This window comes from Rhinolophus sinicus, chromosome 17 (assembly GCF_057876585.1).
Source record: "Rhinolophus sinicus isolate RSI-liver-muscle chromosome 17, RSI-T2T, whole genome shotgun sequence".
NCBI classification, from domain to species: domain Eukaryota; kingdom Metazoa; phylum Chordata; class Mammalia; order Chiroptera; family Rhinolophidae; genus Rhinolophus; species Rhinolophus sinicus.
The window spans coordinates 110171742-110196378 of NC_142517.1; positions in this window are offsets into that span (position 1 = coordinate 110171742).

The window sequence follows — 24637 nt, forward strand, 5'->3', positions numbered from 1 at the left end:
GTTAGGGTTATGGTTAGGGTTAGGTTTGCGTTAGGGTTATGGTTAGGGTTAGGGTTTAGGTTTAGGGTTAGGGTTAGGGTTAGGGTTAGGATTAGGTTTGCATTCAGGTTAGGGTTAGGGTTAGGGTTAGGGTTAGGGTTAGGTTAGCGTTAGATGTATGGTTACGGTTAGGGTTAGGGTTAGGTTTGTGTTAGGGTTAGGGTTAGGGTTAGGGTTAGGTTTAGGGTAGGTTAGCGTTAGTGTTAGGGTTAGGGTTAGTGTTACGTTTAGGTTTGCCTTAGGGTTAGAGTTAGGGTTAGGGTTAGGGTTAGTGTTAGGTTTGCGTTAGGGTTAGGGTTAGGGTTAGGTTTAGGATTAGGGTTAAGTTTAGGTTTAGGTTTAGGTTTAGGGTTAGGGTTAGGGTTAGGTTTAGGTTTGCGTTAGGGTAAGGGTTAGGGTTAGAATTAGGTTTATGGTTAGGGTGAGTGTTATGGTTAGGGTTAGGTTTGCGTTAGGTTTAGGTTTAGGGTTAGGGTTAGGGTTAGGGTTAGTGTTAGGATTGCGTTAGGGTTAGTGTTAGGTTAGGGTTAGGTTTAGGGTTAGGTTAGGGTTAGGGATAGGGTTAGGGTTAGGGTTAGGATTAGGTTTAGGGTTAGTGTTAGGGTTAGGTTTGCGTTACGGTTAGGGTTAGGTTTTAGGGTTAGTTTTGCGTTAAGGTTAGGGTTAGGGTTAGGGTTAGTGCTAGGTTTGCGTTAGGGTTAGGGTTAGGGTTAGGTTTTGGATTAGGGTTAGGGATAGAGTTAAGGTTAGGTTTGCGTTAGGGTTAGGTTTAGGGTTTAGGATTATGGTTAGGTTTAAGGTTAGGGTTAGGTTAGTGTAGGGTTAGGTTTAGGGTTAGGGTTATGGATTGGCTTAGGGTTTGGTTTAGTTTAGGGTTAGGGGTAGGGCTAGGGTAAGGGTTAGGGTAAGGGTTAGGGTTAGGTTAGCGTTAGGGTTAGGGTTTAGTGTTAATTTTAGGTTTAGTTTTAGGTTTAATGTTTTTGGGTTAGGGTTAGTGTTAGGGTTAGGGTTAGGGTTAAGTTTAGGTTTGCGTTAGGGTTAGGTTAGGGTTTAGGAGTATGGTTAGGTTTAAGGTTAGGGTTAGTTTAGTGTAGGGTTAGGTTTAGGGTTAGGGTTATGGATTGGCTTAGGGTTTGGTTTAGTTTAGGGTTAGGGGTAGGGCTAGGGTTAGGGTTAGCGTAAGGGTTAGGGTTAGGGTTAGGTTAGCGTTAGGGTTAGGGTTTAGTGTTAAGTTTAGATTTAGTTTTAGGTTTAATGTTTTTGGGTTAGGGTTAGGGTTATGGTTAGGGTTAAGTTTAGGTTTAGGGATAGGTTTGCGTTAGGATTAGGGTTAGGTTTAGGTTTATGGTTAGGGTTAGTTTTAGGGTTAGGGTTTGGTTTGCGTTAGGGTTAGGGTTAGGGTTAGGTTTAGGGTTAGGGTTAGTGTTAGGGTTAGGGTTAGGTTTGCGTTAGAGTTAGGGTTAGGGTTATATTTAGGGTTATTGTTAGGTTTGCGTTAGGGTTAGGGTTAGTGTTAGTGTTAGGGTTAGGGTTAGGGTTAGGTTTAGTGTTAGGTTAGCGTTAGGGTTATGGTTAGTGTTTGGGTTAGGTTTTGGGTTAGGGTTAGGTTTTCGTTACGGTTATGGTTCGGGTAAGGTTTAGGGTTAGTGTTAGGGTTAGGTTTGCGTTACGGTGAGGGTTAGGGTTAGGGTGAGTTTTGCGTTAGGTTAGGGTTAGGTTTTGGGTTAGGGTTAGGTTTGCGTTAGGGTTAGGTGTAGGGTTAGGTTTAGGGTTAGGGTTAGTGTTAGGGTTAGGTTTGCGTTAGCGTTAGGTTCGGGTTTAGGATTAGGATTAGGTTTAAGGTTAGGGTTAGGTTAGTGTAGGGTTAGGTTTAGGGTTAGGCTTATGGTTTGGCTTAGGGTTAGGTTTAGTTTAGGGTTAGGGATAGGGCTAGGGTTAGGGTTAGGGTAAGGGTTAGGGTTAGGTTAGCGTTAGGGTTAGGGTTTAGGGTTAAGTTTTGGTTTAGTTTTAGGTTTACTGTTTTTGGGTTAGGGTTAGGTTTAGGGTTAGGGTTATGGATAGGGTTAAGTTTAGGTTTAGAGATAGGTTTGCGTTAGGATTAGGGTTAGGGTTCGGTTCAAGGTTAGGGTTAGTGTTAGGGTTAGGGTTAGGTTTGCGTTAGAGTTAGGGTTAGGGTTATGTTTAGGGTTAGTGTTAGGGTTAGGGTTAGGGTTATGGTTTGGATTATGTTAGGTTAGGTTGCGTTAAGGTTAGGGTTAGTCTTATTTTAGAGTTAGGGTTAGGGTTAGGTTTAGGGTTAGGTTTGCGTTCGTGTTACGTTTAGGGTTATGTTTAGGGTTAGGGTTAGGTTTAGGGTTAGGTTTGCGTTGGTATTATGGTTAGTGTTAGGGTTAGTATTAAGGTTTATGTTTAGGGTTAGGGTTAGGTTAGCGTTAGAGTTTGGGTTAGGGTTAGTGTTAGGATTTAGGGTTAGGTTTGCGTTAGGTTTAGTGTTAGCGATAGGGTTATGTTTCCGTTAGGGTAGAGTTAGGGATAGGGTTAGGGTTAGGGTTAGGTTTGCGTTAGAGTTATGATTAAAGTTAGGTTTAAGGTCAGGGTTATGTTTAGGGTTAGGGTTAGGGGTAGGTTTGCGTTAGGGTAGGGTTAGGGTTAGGGTTAGGTTTGCATTAGGGTTAGGGTTAGGGTCAGGTTTAGGGTTAGGGTTAGGTTTGCGTTAGGTTTAGGGTTAGGGTTACGTTTAGGTTTAGGATTAGGGTTAGCGTTAGGGTTAGGGTTAGGTTTGCGTTAGGGTTAGGGTTAGGGTTAGGTTAGCGTTAGGGTTAGGGTTAGGGTTAGGGTTAGGGTTTTGGTTTGGGTTAGGTTTAGGTTAGCGTTAGGTTAGTGTTAGTGTTAGTTAGGGTTAGGGTTAGGGTAGGGGTTAGTTTTGCGTTAGTGTTAGGTTTAGGGTTAGGGTTAGGTTTAGGGTTAGGTTTGCGTTAGGGTTAGGGTTAGGGTTAGGGTTAGGTTTAGGGTAGGTTAGCGTTAGTGTTAGGGTTAGGGTTAGTGTTACGGTTAGGTTTGCCTTAGGGTTAGGGTTAGGGTTAGGGTTAGGGTTAGGGTTAGGGTTAGGTTTGCGTTAGGGTTAGGGTTATGGTTAGGTTTAGGATTAGGGTTAAGTTTAGGTTTAGGTTTAGGTTTAGCGTTAGGGTTAGGGATAGGGTTAGGGTTAGGTTTGCGTTAGGGTAAGGGTTAGGGTTAGAATTAGGTTTATGGTTAGGGTTAGGGTTATGGTTAGGGTTAGGCTTGCGTTAGGTTTAGGCTTACGGTTAGGGTTAGGGTTAGGGTTAGTGTTAGGATTGCGTTAGGGTTAGTGTTAGGTTAGGGTTAGGTTTAGGGTTTAGGGTTAGGGTTAGGGTTAGGGTAGTGTTAGGGTTAGGCTTAGGGTTAGTTTATGGTTAGGGATAGGGTTAAGGTTAGGGTTAGGATTAGGTTTAGGGTTAGTGTTAGGGTTAGGTTTGCGTTACGGTTAGGGTTAGGGTTAGGGTTAGTTTTGCGTTAGGGTTAGGGTTAGGGTTAGGGTTAGTGTTAGGTTTGCGTTAGGTTTAGGGTTAAGGTTAGGGTTAGGTTTGCGTTAGGGTTAGGTTTAGGGTTTAGGATTATTGTTAGGTTTAAGGTTAGGGTTAGGTTAGTGTAGGGTTATGTTTAGGGTTAGGGTTATGGATTGGCTTAGGTTTTGGTTTAGTTTAAGGTTAGGGGTAGGGCTAGGGTTAGGGTTAGGGTAAGGGTTAGGGTTAGGTTAGCGTTAGGGTTAGGGTTTAGTGTTAAGTTTAGGTTTAGTTTTAGGTTTAATGTTTTTGGGTTAGGGTTAGGGTTAGGGTTCAGTTTAGGTTTAGGAATAGGTTTGCGTTAGGATTAGGGTTAGGTTTAGGTTTATGGTTAGGGTTAGGTTTAGGGTTAGGGTTTGGTTTGCGTTATGGTTAGGGTTAGGGTTAGGTTTAGGGTTAGGGTTAGTGTTAGTGTTAGGGTTAGGTTTGCGTTAGTGTTAGGGTTAGGGTTATATTTAGGGTTATTGTTAGGTTTGCGTTAGGTTTAGGGTTAGGGTTAGGGTTAGGGTTAGGGTTAGGTTTAGTGTTAGGTTAGCGTTAGGGTTATGGTTAGTGTTAGGGTTAGGTTTAGGGTTAGGGTTAGGTTTTCGTTAGGGTTATGGTTCGGGTTAGGTTTAGGGTTAGTGTTATGGTTAGGTTTGCGTTACGGTGAGGGTTAGGGTTAGGGTGAGTTTTGCGTTAGGGTTAGGGTTAGGTTTAGGGTTAGGGTTAGGTTTGCGTTAGGGTTAGGGGTAGGGTTAGGTTTAGGGTTAGGGTTAGGGTTAGGGTTAGGTTTGCGTTAGGGTTAGTTTCGGGTTTAGGATTAGGGTTAGGTTTAAGGTTAGGGTTAGGTTAGTGTAGGGTTAGGTTTAGGGTTAGGGTTATGGTTTGTCTTAGGGTTAGGTTTAGTTTAGGGTTAGGGTAAGGGCTAGGGTTAGGGTTAGGGTAAGGATTAGGGTTAGGTTAGCGTTAGGGTTAGGGTTTAGGGTTAGGGTTAGGGTTAGGTTTAGGGTTAGGTTTGCGTTGGTGTTATGGTTAGTGTTAGGGTTTGTATTAAGGTTTATGTTTAGGGTTAGGGTTAGGTTAGCGTTAGAGTTTGGGTTAGGGTTAGTGTTAGGATTTAGGGTTAGGTTTGCGTTAGGTTTAGTGTTAGCGTTAGGGTTATCTTTCCGTTAGGGTTAGAGTTAGGGATAGGGTTAGGGTTAGGGTTAGGTTTGCGTTAGAGTTATGATTAAAGTTAGGTTTAAGGTCAGGGTTAGGTTTAGGGTTAGGGTTAGGGGTAGGTTTGCGTTAGGGTTAGGGTTAGGGTTAGGGTTACGTTTGCATTAGGGTTAGGGTTAGGGTGAGGGTTAGGGTTAGGGTTAGGTTTGCGTTAGGATTAGGGTTAGGGTTAGGTTTAGGTTTAGGATTAGGGTTAGCGTTAGGGTTAGGGTTAGGTTTGCGTTAGGGTTAGGGTTAGGGTTAGGTTTAGGGTTAGGTTTGCGTTAGGGTTAGGTTAGGGTTAGGGACAGGTTTAGGGTTAGGTTTGCGTTAGGGTTAGGTTAGGGTTAGCGTTAGGGGTAGGATTAGGGTTAGGGATTGTGTTAGGTTTAGATTAGTGTTAGAGTTAGGGTTAGGGTTATTGTTTGGGTTAGGGTTAGGTTAGGTTGCGTTAGGTTTAGGGTTAGGGTTAGTGTTAGGGTAGGGTTAGGGTTAGGTGTGCGTTATGGTTAGGGTTACCGTTAGGGTTAGTGTTAGGAATAGGTTTTAGGGTTATGGATCGGGTTCGGGTTAGTGTTAGCATTAGGGTTTTATGGTTAGGGTTATGGTTAGGGTTAGGTTTTCGTTAAGGTTATGGATAGGGTTAGGGTTAGGGTTACGGTTAGGGTTTAGGGTTAATATTAGGGTTATGGTTAGGTTATGGATAGGTTTAGGATTAGGATTAGGGTTATGGTTAGGGTTAGGTTAGAGTTAAGGTTAGGTTAGGATTAGGGTTAAGGTTAGGGTTAGTATTAGGTTAGGATTTGTGTTTAGGGTTTAGGTTTAGGGTTAGGGTTAGGGTTTAGGGTTAGTTTTAGGGGTAGTGTTAGATTTAAGTTCAGGTACAGGGTCAGGGTCAAGGTCAGGGTTAAGTTCAGGGTTAGAGTTAGTGTTAGGGTTTAGGGTTAGGGTTAGGTTTAATGTTAGGTTTAAGGTTAGGGTTTATGGTTAGGGTTTGTGTTAGTTTAGGGTTAGTCTTAAGTTTAGGTTTTATGGTTAGGGTTAGGGTTAGGGAAAGGGTAGGTTTATATTAAATTTATGGTTAGGTTTAGGGTGAGGGTTAGGCTTAGGGTTAGGGTTAGTGTTAGGGTTAGGTTTGCGTTACGGATAGGGTTAGGGTTAGTGTTAGGTTAGGGTTAGGTTTAGGGTTTAGGATTAGGGTTAAGGTTAGAGTTAGCGTTAGGTTAGAGTAGGGTTAGAGTTAGGGTTATGGTTAGTGTTAGGGTTAGGTTTAGATTAGGGTTAGGGATAGGGTTAGGGTTAGGGTTACGGTAAGGTTTAGAGTTATGGTTTGGTAAGCGTTAGGGTTATGGTTTAGGGTTAAGCTTAGGTTTAGGTAGGTTTAGTGTTTTTGGGTTAGGGTTAGGGTTAGGTTTAGGGTTAGGGTTAAGTTTATGTTTAGGGTTAGGTTTAGTGTTAGGGTTAGGGTTAGGGTTAGGGTTAGTTTTGCATTAGGGTTAGGGTTAGGGTTAGGTTTATGGTTAGGGTTAGGGTTATGGTTAGGGTTAGGTTTGCGTTAGGTTTAGGTTTAGGGTTAGGGTTAGAGTTATGGTTAGTGTTAGGATTGCGTTAGGCTTAGTGTTAGGGTTAGGGTTAGGTTTAGGGTTAGGTTAGCGTTAGGATTAGGGTTAGGGTAAGGGTTAGGGTTAGGGTTAGGTTTGCGTTAGGGTTAGGGTTAGGTTTAGGGTTTAGGGTTAGGGTTAGGGTTAGGGTAGTGTTAGGGTTAGGGTTAGGGTAAGTTTAGGGTTAGGGATAGGGTTAGGGTTAGGGTTAGGATTAGGTTTAGGGTTAGTGTTAGGGTTAGGTTTGCCTTACGGTTAGGGTTAGGTTAGGGTTAGTTTTGCGTTAGGGTTAGGGTTAGGGTTAGGTTTAGGGTTAGGTTTGCGTTAGGGTTAGGGTTAAGGTTAGGTTTAGGGTTAGGGTTAGGGTTAGGTTTGCGTTAGGGTTATGTTTAGGGTTTAGGATTATGGTTATGTTTATGGTTAGGGTTAGGTTAGTGTAGGGTTAGGTTTAGGGTTAGGGTTATGGTATGGCTTAGGCTTACGTTTAGTTTAGGGTTAGGTGTAGGGCTAGGGTTAGGGTTAGGGTAAGGTTTAGGGTTAGGTTAGCGTTAGGGTTAGGGTTTAGGGTTAATTTAGGTTTAGTTTTAGGTTTACTGTTTTTGGGTTAGGGTTAGGGTTAGGGTTAGGGTTAGAGTTAATTTTAGGTTTAGGGATTGGTTTGCGTTAGGATTAGGGTTAGGGTTAGGTTTATGGTTAGGGTTAGGTTTATGGTTAGGGTTAGGTTTACGTTAGGGTTAGGGTTAGGGTTAGGTTTAGGGTTAGGGTTAGTGTTAGGGTTAGTGTTAGGTTTGAGTTAGAGTTAGGGTTAGGGTTATGTTTAGCGTTATTGTTAGGTTTGCGTTAGGGTTAGGGTTAGTGTTAGGGTTAGGGTTAGATTTAGGGTTAGGTTTAGTGTTAGGTTAGCGTTAGGGTTATGGTTAGTGTTAGGGTTACGTTTAGGGGTAGGGTTAGGTTTGCGTTAGGGTTAGTGTTCGGGTTAGGTTTAGGGTTACTGTTAGTGTTAGGTTTGCGTTACGGTTAGGGTTAGGGTTAGGGTTAGTTTTGCGTTAGGGTTAGGTTAGGGTTAGGGTGAGGTTTAGTGTTAGGGTTAGGTTTGCGTTAGGGTAAGGTTTAGGGTTTAGGATTAGGGTTAGGTTAGGGTTAGTGTTAGGGTTAGAGTTAGGTTTGCGTTAGGGTGAGGTTTAGGGTTTAGGATTAGGGTTAGGTTAGGTTTAGGGTTAGGGTTAGGGTTAGGGTTAGGTTTGCGTTAGGTTTAGGGTTAGGGTTAGGGTTCAGGTTTAGGGTTAGGGTTAGGGTTAGGGTTAGGGTTAGGTTTGGGTTAGGGTTAAGGTTAGGGTTTAGGGTTAGGTTTAGCGTTAGGTTTAGGGTTAGGTTAGCGTTAGGGTTAGGGTTAGAATTAACGTTAGGTTTAGGGTAGGGTTAGGGTTAAGGTTAGGGTTAGCGTTAGATTAGGGTTAGGGTTAGGTTTTGGGTTAAGGTTAGAGTTTTGGTTTGGGTTAGGTTTAGGTTAGCGTTAGGGTTAGGGTAGGGTTTGGGTTAGTTTTGCGTTTGTGTTAGGGTTAGGGTTAGGGTTAGGTTTGCCTAAGGGTTAGGGTTAGGGTTAGGGTTAGGGTTAGGGTTAGGATTAGGTTTGCATTCGGGTTAGGGTTAGGGTTAGGGTTAGGGTTAGGTTTAGGGTTAGGGTTAGGTTTGCGTTAGGTTTATGGTTAGGCTTAGGGTTAGGGTTAGGTTTGCGTTAGGGTTAGGGTTAGGGTTAGGGATAGGTTTAGGGTTAGGTTATCGTTAGTGTTTGGGTTAGGGTTAGGGTTACGGTTAGGTTTGCCTTAGGGTTAGGTTTAGGGTTAGGGTTAGGGTTAGGGTTAGGTTTGCGTTAGGGTTAGGGTTAGGGTTAGGTTTAGGGTTAGGGTTAGGGTTAAGTTTAGGTTTTGGGATAGGTTTGCGTTAGGATTAGGGTTAGGGTTAGGTTTATGGTTAGGGTTAGGTTTGGGGTTAGGATTAGGTTTGCGTTAGAGTTAGGGTTAGTGTTAGGTTTAGGGTTAGGGTTAGTTTTAGGGTTAGGGTTAGGTTTGCGTTAGAGTTAGGGTTAGGGTTATGTTTAGGGTTATTCTTAGGTTTGCGTTAGGTTTAGGGTTATTGTTAGGGTTAAGTTTAGGGTTAGGGTTAGGTTTAGTGTTAGGTTAGCGTTAGGGTTATGGTTAGTGTTAGGGTTACGTTTAGGGTTAGGGTTAGGTTTGCGTTAGGGTTAGGGTTAGGGTTAGGGTTAGGTTTGCGTTAGGGTTAGGGTTAGGGTTAGGTTTTGGGTTAGGGTTAGTGTTAGGGTTAGGGTTAGGTTTGCGTTAGAGTTAGGGTTAGGGGTATGTTTAGGGTTATTGTTAGGTTTGCGTTAGGGTAAGGGTTCGGGTTAGGTTTAGGGTTAGTGTTAGGGTTAGGTTAGCGTTACGGTTAGGGTTAGGGTTAGGGTTAGTTTTGCGTTAGGGTTAGGGTTAGGTTTGCGTTAGGGTTAGGGTTAGGGTTAGGTTTAGTGTTAGGGTTAGGGTTACGGTTAGGTTTGCGTTAGGGTTAGGTTTAGGGTTTAGGATTAGGGTTAGGTTAGGGTTAGGGTTAGGGTTAGGTTTGCGTTAGGGTTATGTTTAGGGTTTAGGATTAGGGTTAGGTTAGGTTTAGTGTTAGGGTTAGGGTTAGGGTTAGGTTTGCCTAAGGGTTAGGGTTAGGGTTAGGGTTAGGGTTAGGGTTAGGATTAGGTTTGCATTCGGGTTAGGGTTAGGGTTAGTGTTAGGGTTAGGTTTAGGTTTAGGGTTAGGTTTGCGTTAGGGTTAGGGTTAGAGTTAGGGATAGGTTTAGGGTTAGGTTATCGTTAGTGTTAGGGTTAGGGTTAGGGTTACGGTTAGGTTTGCCTTAGGGTTAGGTTTAGGGTTAGGGTTAGGGTTAGGGTTAGGTTTGCGTTAGGGTTAGGGTTAGGGTTAGGTTTAGGGTTAGGGTTAGAGTTAAGTTTAGGTTTAGGGATAGGTTTGCGTTAGGATTAGGGTTAGGGTTAGGTTTATGGTTAGGGTTAGGTTTGGGTTAGAGTGAGGTTTGCGTTAGAGTTAGGGTTATGGTTAGGTTTAGGGTTAGGGTTAGTTTTAATGTTAGGGTTAGGTTTGCGTTAGAGTTAGGGTTAGGGTTATGTTTAGGGTTATTCTTAGGTTTGCGTTAGGTTTAGGGTTATTGTTAGGGTTAGGTTTAGGGTTAGGGTTAGGTTTAGTGTTAGGTTAGCTTTAGGGTTATGGTTAGTGTTAGGGTTACGTTTAGGGTTAGGGTTATGTTTGCGTTAGGGTTAGGGTTAGGGTTAGGGTTAGGTTTGCGTTAGGGTTAGGGTTAGGGTTAGGTTTTGGGTTATGGTTAGTGTTAGGGTTAGGATTAGGTTTGCGTTAGAGTTAGGGTTAGGGGTATGTTTAGGGTTATTGTTAGGTTTGCGTTAGGGTAAGGGTTCAGGTTAGGTTTAGGGTTAGTGTTAGGGTTAGGTTAGCGTTACGGTTAGGGTTAGGGTTACGGTTAGTTTTGCGTTAGGGTTAGGGTTAGGGTTAGGTTTGCGTTAGGGTTAGGGTTAGGGTTAGGTTTAGGGTTAGGGTTAGGGTTACGGTTAGGTTTGCGTTAGGGTTAGGTTTAGGGTTTAGGATTAGGGTTAGGTTAGGGTTAGGGTTAGGGTTAGGTTTGCGTTAGGGTTATGTTTAGAGTTTAGGATTAGGGTTAGATTAGGTTTAGTGTTAGGGTTAGGGTTAGGGTTAGGTTTGCGTTAGGGTTAGGGTTAGGGTTACGGTTTAGGTTTAGGGTTAGGGTTAGGGTTAGGGTTAGGGTTAGGGTTAGGATTAGGTTTGCATTCAGGTTAGGGTTAGGGTTAGGGTTAGGGTTAGGGATAGGTTTAGGGTTAGGTTATCGTTAGTGTTAGGGTTAGGGTTAGGGTTACGGTTAGGTTTGCCTTAGGGTTAAGTTTAGGGTTAGGGTTAGGGTTAGGGTTAGGTTTGCGTTAGGTTTAGGGTTTGGGTTACGGTTAGGGTTAAGTTTGAGTTAGGGTTAGGGTTAGTGTTAAGGTTAGGTTTAGGGTTAGGTTAGCGTTAGTGTTAGGGTTAGGGTTAGGGTTACGGTTAGGTTTGCGTTAGGGTTAGGGTTAGGGTTAGGGATATGGTTAGGGTTACGTTTGCGTTAGGGTTAGGGTTAGGTTTAGGGTTGGGTTAGGTTTAGGGTTAGGTTTGCGTTAGTGTTAGGGATAGGGTTAGGGTTACATTTAGGTTTGCGTTAGGGTTAGCGTTAGGGTTAGGTTTAGGGTTATGGTTAGGGTGAGAATTAGGGTTAGGGTTAGGGTTAGGTTTAGGGTTAGGGTTAGGGTGAGAATTAGGCTTAGGTTAGGGTTCGGGTAGGGTTAGTGTTAGGTTAGTGTTAGGTTTAGGGTTTAGGATTAGAGTTAGGGTTAGAGTTAGCGTTAGGTTAGAGTAGGGTTAGGGTTAGGGTTATGGTTAGTGTTAGGGTTCGGTTTAGGTTAGGGTTAGGGATAGGGTTAGGGTTAGGGTTTTGGTTTGGGTTAGGTTTAGGTTAGTGTTAGGGTTAGGGTTAGGGTTAGGGTTAGTTTTGCGTTAGTGTTAGGGTTAGGGTTAGGATTAGCGTTAGGGTTTCCTAAGGGTTAAGGTTAGGGTTAGGGTTAGGGTTAGGGTTAGGGTAGGGTTAGATTAAAAGTTATGGTTAGGTTTAGGGTGAGGGTTAGGGTTAGGGTTTGGGTTTGGGTTAGGTTTAGGTTAGGGTTAGAGTTAGGGTTAGGTTTAAGGTTAGGGTTAGGGTTAGATTTAGGGTTAGTTTGATGGTTAGGGTTTGTTTTAGGGTTAGGTTTGCTTTATGGTTACGGTGAGGGTTAGGGTTATGGTTAGGGTTAGGATTAAGGGGTAAGGTTATGGTTAGAATTAGGGCTAGGGTTATGGTTATGGTTAGGTTTAGTGTTAGGTTAGGATTTGGGTTTAGGGTTTAGGGTTAGGGTTAGGGATAGGGTTATGTTTAGGGTTTAGGGTTAAGGTTAGGGTTAGGGTTAGGGTTATGGTTAGCGTTAGGTTTTAGGGATTAGGGTTAGGGTTAGGGTTAGGGTTAGTGTTAGGATTGCGTTAGGGTTAGTGTAAGGGTTAGGGTTAGGTTTAGGGTTAGGTTAGCGTTAGGGTTAGGGTTAGGTTAAGGGTTAGGTTTAGGGTTAGGTTTAGAGTTAGGCTTAGGTTAGTGTTAGGGTAGGGTTAGTGTTAATTTAGGGTTAGGTTTAGGGTTAGGGATAGGGTTAGGTTTAGGGTTAGGATTAGGTTTAGGGTTAGTGTTAGGTTTAGGTTTGCGTTACTGTTAATGTAAGGGTTAGGGTTAGTTTTGCGTTAGGGTTAGGGTTAGGGTTAGGGTTAGGGTTAGGTTTACGCTAGGGTTAGGGTTAGGGTTAGGTTTAGGGTTAGGGTTAGGGTTAAGTTTAGGTTTAGGGATAGGTTTGCGTTAGGATTAGGGTTAGGGTTAGGTTTATGGTTAGGGTTAGGTTTGGGTTTAGGGTTAGGTTTGCGTTAGAGTTAGGGTTAGGGTTAGGTTTAGGGTTAGGGTTAGTTTTAGGGTTAGGGTTAGGTTTGCGTTAGAATTACGGTTTGGGTTATGTTTAGGGTTATTCTTAGGTTTGCGTTAGGTTTAGGGTTATTGTTAGGGTTAGGGATAGGGTTAGGGTTTGGGTTAGGTTTAGTGTTAGGTTAGCGTTAAGGTTATGGTTAGTGTTAGGGTTACGTTTAGGGTTATGGTTAGGTTTTCGTTAGGGTTAGGGTTAGGGTTAGGGTTAGGTTTGCGTTATGGTTAGGGTTAGGGTTAGGTTTTGGGTTAGGGTTAGTGTTAGGGTTAGGGTTAGGTTTGCGTTAGAGTTAGGGTTAGGGTTATGATTAGGGTTATTGTTAGGTTTGCGTTAGGTTAGGGTTCGGGTTAGGTTTAGGGTTAGTGTTAGGGTTAGGTTTGCGTTACGGTTAGGGTTAGGGTTAGGGTTAGTTTTGCGTTAGGGTTAGGGTTAGGGTTAGTGTTAGGGTTAGGTTTGCGTTAGGGTTAGGGTTACGGTTAGGTTTAGGGTTAGGGTTAGGGTTAAGGTTAGGTTTGCGTTAGGGTTAGGTTTAGGGTTTAGGATTAGGGTTACGTTAGGGTTAGGGTTAGGGTTAGGTTTGCGTTATGGTTAGGTTTAGGGTTTAGGATTAGGGTTAGGTTAGGTTTAGTGTTAGGGTTAGGGTTAGGGTTAGGTTTGCGTTAGGGTTAGGGTTAGGGTTACGGTTTAGGTTTAGGGTTAGGGTTAGGGTTAGGGTTAGTGGTAGGGGTAGGGTAAGGGTAAGTGTTAGCGTAAATGTTAGGGTTAGGGTTAGGGTTAGAGTTAGGTTTAGGTTAGGGTTAAGGTTAGGGTTACGGATAGGTTTAGCGTTAGGTTTATGTTTAGGTTAGCGTTAGGGTCAGGGTTAGAATTAGGGTTAGGGTTAGGGTAGGGTTAGGGTTAGGGTTAGGGTTAGGTTTAGGGGAAGGGTTGGGTTAGGATTAGGGTTAGGGTTAGGATTAGGGTTAGGGTTAGTTTTAAGGTTTATGTTTAGGGTTAGGTTTAGGTTAGCGTTAGAGTTAGGGTTAGGGTTAGTGTTAGGATTTAGGGTTAGGTTTGCGTTAGGTTTAGTGTTAGCGTTAGGGTTATGTTTCCGTTAGGGTTAGGTTTAGGGATAGGGTTAGGGTTAGGGTTAGGGTTTGCGTTAGGGTTAGGTTTAGGGTTAGGTTTGCATTAGGGTTAGGTTTAGGGTGAGGGTTAGGGATAGGGTTAGGTTTGTGTTAGGTTTATATTTAGGGTTAGGGTAGGTTTAGGGTTAGGTTTGGGTTAGGGTTACGTTAGGGTTAGTGTTAGTATTAGATTTAGTTTTGGGTTAGTGTTAGGGTTAGTGTTAGGGACAGGTTTACGGTTTGGTTTCGGATTACGTTAGGGTTAGGCTTAGGGTTAGGGTTAGGGTTGGGTTTAGGGTTAGGGTAAAGTTTAGGGTTAGGGTTGGGTTTAGGGTTAGGATTAGGGTTAGCGTTAGGCTTAGGGTTTAGTGTTTAGTGTTAGGGTTAGGGTTAGCGTTAGGGTTAGGGTAAATGTTAGGGTTATTTTTAGGGTTAGAGTTAGGGTTAAGGTTAGGTTTGCTTTAGGGTTTGGGTCATGGTTAGGGTTAGGGTTAGGGTTAGGGTTTAGGTGTAAGGTTACTGGTAGGGTTAGTTTTAGGATTAGGATTAGGGTTAGGGTTAGGGTTAGGTTTAGGTTTAGGGTTAGGTTTAGGGTTAGATTTAGGGTTAGGGATTGTTTAGGGGTTACGTTAGGGTGAGGGTTAGGGTTAGGCTTATGGATAGGGTTAGGATTATGGTTGGGTTTATGGTTAGGGTTAGGGCTAGGGTTAGGTTTAGGGTTGGGTTTAGCGTTAGCGTTAGGTTTAGGGTTAGGATTAGGGTTTACGGTTTAGGGTTATGGTTACGGTTAGCGTTAGGGGTAGGGGTAGTGTTATGGGAAGTGTTAGTGTTAGGGTAATTGTTAGGGTTAGTGATAGGGTTAGGGTTAGGGTTTATGGTTAGGGTTCGTGTTAGTTTAGGGTTAGTGTTAGGTTTAGGTTTTATGGTTATGGTTAGGGTTAGGGATAGGGTTAGTGTTAGAGTAATAAATAGGGTTAGTTTAGGGTTAGGGTTAGTGTTAGGTGTAGGGTCAGGGTTAGGGTTAGGTTTAGTGTTAGGGTTAAGTTAGCGTTAAAGTTAGGGTTAGGGTTAGGGTTTGGGTAAGTGTTAGGATAGGGTTAGGGTTAGGGTTATGGTTAGGGTTAGGGTTTAGGATTAATATTAAGGTTAGGGTTAGGGTTAGGCTTAGGGTTAGGTTAGGGTTAGGTTAGGGTTAGGGTTAGGGTTTAGGATTAAGGTTAAGGTTAGGGTTAGGGGTAGGGTTAGGGTTAGGGTTAGGGTTAGGGTTTAGGGTTGAGGTTAGGGTTAGGATTTGGGTTACGGTTAAGTTTATGTTTAGGGCTAGGAATAGGGTAAATATTAGGGTTAGGTTTAGTGTTACACTTAGGTTCATGGTCAGGGTTAGGGTCAGTGTTAGTTTTAGGGTTAGGTTTACATTTCGGTGTAGGTTCAACGTTAGGGGTAGGTTCAGGGTTAGGGTTAGAGTTAGGTATAGGGTTAGGTTTAGGGTTAGGGGTGGGGTAGGTGGAGGTGTAGGGTAAGTGTTAGTGTTAGTGTAAATGTTAGGGTTATGGTTATTGTTAGTGTTAGAATTAGGGGTAATGTTAGGATTACGGTTATGGTTAGGGTTAGGGTTAGGTTTGCGTTAGGGTTAGGGTTAGGGTTAGGGTTTGGTTAAGTGTTAGGTTAGTGTTAGGGTTAGGGTTATGATTATGGTTAGGGTTTAGGATTAAGTTTAATGGTAGCGTTAGGGTTAGGGTTAGGGTTAGGGTTAGGTTATGGTTAGGTTAGAGTTAGGGTTAGTATATAGGGTTTAGGATTAAGGTTAAGGTTAGGGTTAGGGGTAGGGTTAGGGTTAGGGTTAGGGTTTGGGTAAGTGTTAGGTTAGTGTTAGGGTTAGGGTTATGGTTAGGGTTAGGGTTTAGGATTAAGTTTAATGTTAGCGTTAGGGTTAGGGTTAGGGTTAGGGTTAGGTTATGGTTAAGTTAGGGTTATGGTTAGTATATAGGGTTTAGGATTAAGGTTAAGGTTAGGGTTAGGGTTAGGGTTAGGGTTTAGGGTTAAATTTAGTGTTAGGGTTAGGGTTTGGGTTATGTTTAGGTTAGGGTTAGGGTTAGTGTTAGGTTTAGGGTTAAATTTGGTTTAGGTTTAGGGTTAGGTTTAGGGTTTGGATTAGATTTAGGTTAGGGTTAGGGTTAGGGTTAGGGTTAGGGTTAGGGTTAGATCAGGGTTAGGGTTGGGGTTGGGGTTATGTTAGGGTTTAGAATTTAGGGTTTAGTGTTAGGGTTAGGGTTAGGGTTAGAGTTAGGATAGGGTTAGGGTTGATTTTAGGGTTAGGGTTACGGTTACGGTTCGGTTTAGGGTTGGGTTTAGGGTTAGGTTTAGGGTTAGTGTTAGGGTTAGGTTTGGGTTTAGGGTTACGGATAGGGTTAGGGTTAGGGTTAGGTTTTGGTTAGTGTTACGTTAGGGTTAGCGTTAGTATTAGGTTTAGGGTTGGGTTAGTGTTAGGGTTAGGGTTAGGTTTAGGGTAAGGGTTAGGTTTAGGGTTAGGCTTAGGCTTAGGGTTATGGTTAGGTTTAGGGTTAGGGTTAGGGATAGGTTTAGGGTTATGGTTAGGGTTAGGGTAGGTTTAGGTTTAGGTTTGGTTTAGGGTTAGGGTTAGCGTTAGGGTTAGGGTTAGGGTTAGGTTTAGGGTAAGGGTTAGTGTTAGGGTAAATGTTAGGGTTAGTTTTAGGGTTAGAGTTAGGGTTAAGGTTAGTTTTGCTTTAGGGTTAGGGTTAGGGTTAGGGTTTAGTGGTAAGGTTACTCTTAGTGTTAGTTTTGGGATTAGGATTAGGGTTAGGGTTAGTGTTAGGGTTAGGTTTAGGTTTACGGTTAGGTTTAGGGTTAGATTTAGTGTTAGGGTTTGTATCAGGGTTACGTTAGGGTGAGGGTTAGGGTTAGGCTTATGGATAGGGTTAGGATTAGGGTTGGGTTTAGGGTTAGGGTTAGGGTTAGGGTTAGGGTTTAGGGTTAAATTTAGTGTTAGCGTTAGGGTTTGGGTTATGTTTAGGATAGGGTTACGGTTAGTGTGAAGGTTACGGTTAAGATTAGGTTTAGGTTTAGGGTTAGGTTTAGGGTTTGGGTTAGGGTGAGGTTAGGGTTAGGGTTCGGGTTAGGGTTAGATTAGGGTTAGGTTTAGGGTTGGGGTTAGGTTAGGGTTTAGAATTTAGGGTTTAGGGTTAGGGTTAGGTTAGGGTTAGAGTTAGGATTAGGGTTAGGGTTGGTTTTAGGTTTAGGGTTACGGTTAGGGTTAGGTTTAGGGTTTGGTTTAGGGTTAGGGTTAGGGTTAGGATTAGGTTTTGGGTTAGGGTTACGTTAGTGTTAGTGTTAGTGTTAGGGTTAGGGTTAGGGTTGGGTTTAGTGTTATGGTTAAGGTTAGGGTTAGGGATAGGTTTGGGTTTACGGTTAGGGTTAGGTTTAGGGTTAGGATTATGGTTTTCGGTTTAGGGTTATGGTTACTGTTAGCGTTAGTGTTAGGGGTAGGGTTATGGTAAGTCTTAGTGTTAGGGTAATTGTTAGGGTTAATGTGAGGGTTATGGTTAGGGTTTGGGTAGGTTTAGGGTTAGGTTTGGGTTACGGTTACGGTAGGGTTAGGGTTAGTATTAGGTTTGGGTTGGGTTAGTGTTAGGGTTAGGGTTAAGGTCAGGTTTAGGGTTTGGGTTAGGATTACGTTAGGGTTAGGCTTAGGGTTAGGGTTATGGTTGGGTTTAGGTTTAGGGTTAAGGTTAGGGTTAGGGTTGGGTTTAGGGTTAGGATTAGGGTTTCGGGTTTAGTTTAGGGTTAGTTTTAGGGTTTGGGTTTGGGTGATGTTTAGGTTAGGGTTAGGGTTAGGGTTAGGGTTAGGGTTAAGGTTAGGGATAGGTTTAGGTTTAGGTTTAGGGTTTTGTTTTGGTTTAATTTATGGTTAGGAATAGGTTTCTGGTTAGGGTTAGGTTAGGGTTAGTGTTAGGCTTAGGATTAGGGTTAGGGTTTGAATTAGGGTTACGTTAGGATTAGGGTTAGTGTTAGGGTTAGGGTTGGGTTTAGGGTAAGATTTAGGGTTAGGTTTAGGTTTTATTTTAGGGTTAGGATTAGGGTTAGGGTTAGGATTAGGGTTTAGAGTATAGCGTTAGGGTTAGCGTTAGCGTTAGGGGTATGGTTAGGGTAAGGGTTAGTGTTAGGGTAAATGTTAGGGTTAGTGTTAGTGTTACGGTTAGGGTTATTGTTAGTGTTAGAGGTAGGGTTAGATTAGGATTAGGGTTAGGGTTAGGGTTAGGGTTAGCGTTAGGGTTAGGGGTAGGGTCAGGTTTGCGTTAGTGTTCGGGTTATGGTTAGGGTTAGGTTTACGGTTAGGCTTTAGGTTTAAGGTTAGGTTTAGGGTTAGGGTTAGGGTTAGGTTTTGGATTTGGGTTAGGATTACGTTAGGGTTAGTGTCAGTGTTAGGGTTAGGGTTGGATTTAGTGTTAGGGTTAGTGTTAGGGTTAGGGTTAGGGTTGGGTTTAGAGTTAGGTTTAGGTTTAGGGTTAAGGTTAGTGTTAAATTTTGTTTAAGGGTTAAGTTAGGGTTAGGGTTAGGGTTAGGGTTTAGGTTTAAGGTTAGGGCTAGGGTTAGGGTTAGGGTTAGGTTTTGGGTTATGCTTAGGTTAGGGTTAGGGTTAGGGTTAGGGTGAGGGTAAAGTTTAGGTTTAGGTTTAGGGTTAGGTTTAGGGTTTGGGTTAGGGTTAGGTTAGGGTTAGGGTTTACGGTTTAGGGTTAGGGTTAGGGTTAGTGTTAGGTTTAGGTTTAGGGTTTGGGTTAGGATTACGTTAGTGTTAGTGTTAGGGTTAGGGTTAGTTTTGGGTATAGTGTTAGGATTAGGGTTTGGGTTAAATTTGGGTTTAGGGTTAGGGTTAGGGTTAGGGTTATGTTTAGTGTTAGGTTAGCGTTAGGGTTATGGTTAGTGTTAGGGTTAGGTTTAGCGTTAGGGTTAGGTTTTCGTTAGGGTTAGTGTTCGGGTTAGTTTTAGGGTTAGTGTTAGGGTTAGGTTTGCGGTACGGTGAGGGTTAGGGTTAGGGTGAGTTTTGCGATAGGGTTAGGGTTAGGTTTAGGGTTAGGGTTACTTTTGCGTTAGGGTTAGGGGTAGGGTTAGGTTTAGGGTTAGGGTTAGGGTTAGGGTTAGGTTTGCGTTAGGGTTAGGTTAGGGTTTAGGATTAGGGTTAGGTTTAAGGTTAGGGTTAGGTTAGTGTAGGGTTAGGTTTCGGGTTATGGTTATGGTTTGGCTTAGGGTTAGGTTTAGTTTAGGTTTAGGGTTAGGGCTAAGGTTAGGGTTAGGGTAAGGGTTAGGGTTAGGTTAGCGTTAGGGTTAGGGTTTAGGGTTAAGTTTAGGTTTAGTTTTAGGTTTACTGTTTTTGGGTTAGGGTTAGGTTTAAGGTTAGGGTTAGGGATAGGGTTAAGTTTAGGTTTAGGGATAGGTTTGCGTTAGGATTAGTGTTAGGGTTAGGTTCAGGGTTAGGGTTCGTGTTAGGGTTAGGGTTAGGTTTGCGTTAGAGTTAGGGTTAGGGTTATGTTTAGGGTTAGTGTTAGGGTTAGGCTTAGGGTTAGGGTTAGGTTTAGTGTTAGGTTAGCGTTAGGGTTATGGTTAGTGTTAGGGTTAGGTTTAGGGTTAGAGTCAGGTTTGCGTTAGGGTTAGGGTTCGGGTTAGGTTTAGGGTTACGGTTAGGTTTAGAGTTAGGCTTATGTTAAGGTTAGGGTTGTGTTAGTGTTAGGTTAGTGTTAGGTTTAGGGTTTAGGTTTAGGCTTAGATTTAGGGTTAGGTTAGGGTTAGGGTTAGGGTTAGTGTTAGGGTTAGGATTAGGTTAGGGATTGGGTTAGGTTTAGATTAGGGTTAGGCTTAGGGTTAGGGTTATGGTTTGGGTTAGGTTAGGTTAGGTTGCGTTAGGGTTAGGGTTAGGCTTAGTTTAGAGTTAGGCTTAGGGTTAGGTTTAGGGTTAGGTTTGCGTTAGGGTTAGGGTTATGGTTATGTTTAGGGTTAGGGTTAGGTTTAGGGTTAGGTTTGCGTTAGGGTTATAGTTAGTGTTAGGGTTAGTATTAAGGTTTATGTTTAGGGTTAGGGTTAGGTTAGCGTTAGAGTTAGGGTTAGGGTCAGTGTTAGGATTTAGGGTTAGGTTTGCGTTAGGTTTAGTGTTAGCGTTAAGGTTATGTTTCCGTTAGGGTTAGAGTTAGGGATAGGGTTAGGGTTAGGGTTAGGTTTGCGTTAGGGTTATGATTAAGGTTAGTGTTAAGGTCAGGGTTAGGCTTAGGGTTAGGCTTACGGTTAGAGTTTAGGGTTAAGTTTAGGTTTAGGGTTAGGTTTAGTTTTAGGGTTATGAATTGGGTTAGGGTTAGGTTAGGGTTAGCGTTAGGGTTAGGATTAGGGTTAGGGATTGTGTTAGGTTTAGATTAGTGTTAGGGTTAGTGTGAGGGTTATGGTTTGGGTTAGGATTAGGTTAGGTTGCGTTAGCGTTAGGGTTAGGGTTAGTGTTAGGGTAGGGTTAGCGTTAGGTTTGCGTTATGGTTAGGGTTACCGTTAGGGTTAGAGTTAGGAATAGGTTTTACGGTTATGGATCGGGTTCGGGTTAGTGTTAGCATTAGGGTTTTATGGTTAGGGTTATGGTTAGGGTTAGGTTTGCGTTAAGGTTATGGATAGGGTTAGGGTTAGTGTTAGGGTTACGGTTACTGTTTAGGGTTAATGTTAGGGTTAGGGTTAGGTTTAGGGCTGGGTTAGGTTATGGGTTACAGTTAAGTTAGGGTTAGGGTTAGCGTTATGGTTAGGTTATGGATAGGTTTAGGATTAGGGTTAAGGTTAGGGTTAGGGTTAGGTTTAGAGTTAAGGTTAGGTTAGGATTAGGGTTAGGGTTAGGGTTAGGGTTTCTTTAGGTTAGGGTGAGGGTTAGGGTTAGGGTTAGGGTTGCTATTTAGGGGTAAGGTTATGGTTAGAGTTAGGGTTAGGGTTAGGGTTAGGGTTAGTATTAGGATAGGATTTGTGTTTAGGGTTTTTGGGTTAGCGTTAGGGTTAGGGTTTAGGGTTAGGTTTAGGGGTAGGGTTAGATTTAGGCTCAGGTACAGGGTCAGTGTCAAGGTCAGGGTCAAGTTCAGGGTTAGGGTTAGTGTTAGGGTTTAGTGTTAGGGTTAGGTTTAATGTTAGGTTTAAGGTTAGGGTTTATGGTTAGGGTTTGTGTTAGTTTAGGGTTAGACTTAAGTTTAAGTTTTATGGTTAGGGTTAGGGTTAGGGAAAGGGTAGGGTTATATTAAAAGTTATGGTTAGGTTTAGGGTGAGGGTTAGGCTTAGCGTTAGGGTTAGTGTTAGGGTTAGGTTTGCGTTACGGATAGGGTTAGAGTTAGGGTTAGGGTTAGGGTTAGAATTAGGCTTAGGTTTGGGTTCGGGTAGGGTTAGTTTAGGTTTAGTGTTAGGGTTAGGGTTAGGGTTAGGTTTGCGTTAGGGTTAGGGTTAGGGTTAGGGTTTAGGTTTAGGGTTAGGGTTAGGGTTAGTGTTAGTGGTAGGGGTAGGGTAAAGGTAAGTGTTCGCGTAAATGTTAGGGTTAGGGTTAGGGTTAGGGTTAGGTTTAGCGTTAGGTTTAGGGTTAGGTTAGCGTTAGGGTTAGGGTTAGAATTGGGTTAGGGTTAGGGTAGGGTTAGGGTTAGGGTTAGGGTTAGGGTTAGGTTAGGGTTAGGGTTAGGGTTAGGTTTCGGGTTAGGGTTAGGGTTTTGGTTTGCGTTAGGATTAGGTTAGCGTTAGGGTAAGGTTAGGGTTAGGGTTCGTTTTGCGTTAGTGTTAGGGTTAATGTTAGGGTTAGGGTTAGGTTTTCCTAAGGGTTAGGGTTAGGGTTAGTGTTAGGATTAGGTTTGCATTCGGGGTAGGGTTAGGGTTAGGGTTAGTTTTAGGTTTGCGTTAGGTTTAGGGTTTGGGTTACGGTTAGGGTTAAGTTTGCGTTAGGGTTAGAGTTAGGGTTAGGGTTAGGTTTAGGGTTAGGTTAGCGTTAGTGTTAGGGTTAGGTTTAGGGTTAGAGTTAGGTTTTCGTTCGGGTTAGGGTTAGGGTTAAGGTTTGGGTAAGGTTTAGATGAGGGTTAAGTTTAGAGTTAGGGTTTAGGGTTAAGGTTAGTGTTAGGGTTAGGTTTATGGTTAGGGTTTGGCTTATGTTTAGGTTAGGGTTAGGGTTAGGGTTAAGGTTAGGGTTAGGGTTAAGTTTAGGGTTAGGTTTAGGGTTTTGTTTAGGGTTAGTTTATTGTTATGGTTAGGGTTAGGGTTAGGTTCAGGGTTAGGGTTAGGGTTAGGGTTAGTGTCAGATTTAGGATTAGGGTGAGGGTTTGGGTTAGGGTTATGTTAGTGTTAGGTTTAGGGTTCGGGGTAGGGTTTAGTGTTAAAGTTAGGTTTAGGGTTAGGGTTAGGGTTTGGTTATGTTTAGTTTTGGGTTAGGTTTAGGGTTAGGCTTAGAATTAGGGTTAGTTTTAGGTTTAGGGTTAGGGTTAGTGTTTGGGTTTGGGTTAGGTTTAGGGTTAGTGTGTAGGGTTATGGTTAGTGTTAGGGTTAGGGTAGGGTTAGGGTTACGGTTAGGGTTTAGGGTTTAGTGTTAGGTTTAGGGTTAGGATTAAGGTTAGGTTTAGGTTTATTGTGTAGGGTTATGGTTAGTGTTAGGGTTAGGGTAAGGTTAGGAATATGTTTCGGGTTTGGGTTAGGTTAGGGTCAGTGTTAGGGTTAGGGTTAGTGTTAGGGTTTGAGTTAGGGTTAATTTAGGGTTAGGGTTAGGGTTAGGTTTGTGTTTAGGTTTAGGATTAGGGTTAGGGATAGGTTTGGGTTTAGGGTTAGGATTAGGGTTAGGTTTAGGATTAGGGTTTATATTTTAGGGTTAGTGTTTGTGTTACCGTTAGCTTTAGGGGTAGGGTTAGGGTAAGGGTTAGTGTTCATGTAAATGTTAGTGTTAGTGTTAGTGTTAGGGTTAGGGTTATGGTTAGTGTTATAGTCAGGGTTAGTTTAGGATTTTGGTTAGGGTTAGGGTTAGGGTTAGGGTTAGGATTAGCTTTCCTTTAGGGTTAGAGTTAGGGTGAGGGTTACGGTTAGGGTTTAGGTTTAAGGTTAGGGTTAGGGTTAGGGTCAGGATTATGTATTGGGTTTGGGTTAGGATTAAGGTAATGATACTTTTAGGGTTAGGGTAAGGGTTGGGTTTAGTGTTAAGATTAGGGTTAGGGTTTGGGTTAGGGTTGGGTTTAGATTTAGGGTTAGGGTTAGGGTTAGGGTTAGGTTTTGAGTAAGGGTTAGGTTAGGGTTAGGGTTAAGGTTAGGGTTAGAGTTAGGGTTTAGGCTTAAGGTTAGGTCTAGGTTTAGGGTTAGGGTTAGGTGTTGGTTATGTTGAGGTTAGGGGTAAGTTTAGAGTTAGGGTTTGAGTTAGGGTTAAGTTAGGGTTAGGGTTAGGTTTGGGTTTATTGTTAGGATTAGGGTTAGGGTTAGGTTTGGGTTTAGGGTTAGGATTAGAGTTAGGGTTAGGTTTAGGGTTTAGAGTTTAGGGTTAAGGTTAGGGTTAGCGTTAACTTTAGGGGTAGGGTTAGGGTAAGGGTTAGTGTTAGGGTAAATGTTAGGGTTAGTCTTAGTGTTATGGTTAGGGTTATGGTTAGTGTTAGAGTTAGGGTTAGTTTAGGATTAGGGTTAGGGTTAGGGTTAGGGTTAGGGGTAGGGTCAGGTTTGCGTTAGTGTTCGGGTTATGGTTAGGGTTAGGTTTACGGTTAGGCTTTAGGTTTAAGGTTAGGTTTAGGGTTAGGGTTAGGGTTAGGTTTTGGATTTGGGTTAGGATTACGTTAGGGTTAGTGTCAGTGTTAGGGGTAGGGTTGGGTTTAGTGTTAGGGTTAGTGTTAGGGTTAGGGTTAGGGTTGGGTTTAGAGTTAGGTTTAGGTTTAGGGTTAAGGTTAGTGTTAAATTTTGTTTAAGGGTTAAGTTAGGGTTAGGGTTAGGGTTAGGGTTTAGGTTTAAGGTTAGGGTTAGGGTTAGGGTTAGGGTTAGGTTTTGGGTTATGCTTAGGTTAGGGTTAGGGTTAGGGTTAGGGTTAGGGTGAGGGTAAAGTTTAGGTTTAGGTTTAGGGTTAGGTTTAGGGTTTGTGTTAGGGTTAGGTTAGGGTTAGGGTTTACGGTTTAGGGTTAGGGTTAGGGTTAGTGTTAGGTTTAGGTTTAGGGTTTGGGTTAGGATTACGTTAGTGTTAGTGTTAGGGTTAGGGTTAGTTTTGGGTATAGTGTTAGGATTAGGGTTTGGGTTAAATTTGGGTTTATGGTTAGGGTTAGGGTTAGGGTTATGTTTAGTGTTAGGTTAGCGTTAGGGTTATGGTTAGTGTTAGGGTTAGGTTTAGCGTTAGGGTTAGGTTTTCGTTAGGGTTAGTGTTCGGGTTAGTTTTAGGGTTAGTGTTAGGGTTAGGTTTGCGGTACGGTGAGGGTTAGGGTTAGGGTGAGTTTTGCGATAGGGTTAGGGTTAGGTTTAGGGTTAGGGTTACTTTTGCGTTAGGGTTAGGGGTAGGGTTAGGTTTAGGGTTAGGGTTAGGGTTAGGGTTAGGTTTGCGTTAGGGTTAGGTTAGGGTTTAGGATTAGGGTTAGGTTTAAGGTTAGGGTTAGGTTAGTGTAGGGTTAGGTTTCGGGTTATGGTTATGGTTTGGCTTAGGGTTAGGTTTAGTTTAGGTTTAGGGTTAGGGCTAAGGTTAGGGTTAGGGTAAGGGTTAGGGTTAGGTTAGCGTTAGGGTTAGGGTTTAGGGTTAAGTTTAGGTTTAGTTTTAGGTTTACTGTTTTTGGGTTAGGGTTAGGTTTAGGGTTAGGGTTAGGGATAGGGTTAAGTTTAGGTTTAGGGATAGGTTTGCGTTAGGATTAGTGTTAGGGTTAGGTTCAGGGTTAGGGTTCGTGTTAGGGTTAGGGTTAGGTTTGCGTTAGAGTTAGGGTTAGGGTTATGTTTAGGGTTAGTGTTAGGGTTAGGCTTAGGGTTAGGGTTAGGTTTAGTGTTAGGTTAGCGTTAGTGTTATGGTTAGTGTTAGGGTTAGGTTTAGGGTTAGAGTCAGGTTTGCGTTAGGGTTAGGGTTCGGGTTAGGTTTAGGGTTATGGTTAGGTTTAGAGTTAGGCTTATGTTAAGGTTAGGGTTGTGTTAGTGTTAGGTTAGTGTTAGGTTTAGGGTTTAGGTTTAGGCTTAGATTTAGGGTTAGGTTAGGGTTAGGGTTAGGGTTAGTGTTAGTGTTAGGATTAGGTTAGGGATTGGGTTAGGTTTAGATTAGGGTTAGGCTTAGGGTTAGGGTTATGGTTTGGGTTAGGTTAGGTTAGGTTGCGTTAGGGTTAGGGTTAGGCTTAGTTTAGAGTTAGGCTTAGGGTTAGGTTTAGGGTTAGGTTTGCGTTAGGATTAGGGTTATGGTTATGTTTAGGGTTAGGTTTAGGTTTAGGGTTAGGTTTGCGTTAGGGTTATAGTTAGTGTTAGGGTTAGTATTAAGGTTTATGTTTAGGGTTAGGGTTAGGTTAGCGTTAGAGTTAGGGTTAGGGTCAGTGTTAGGATTTA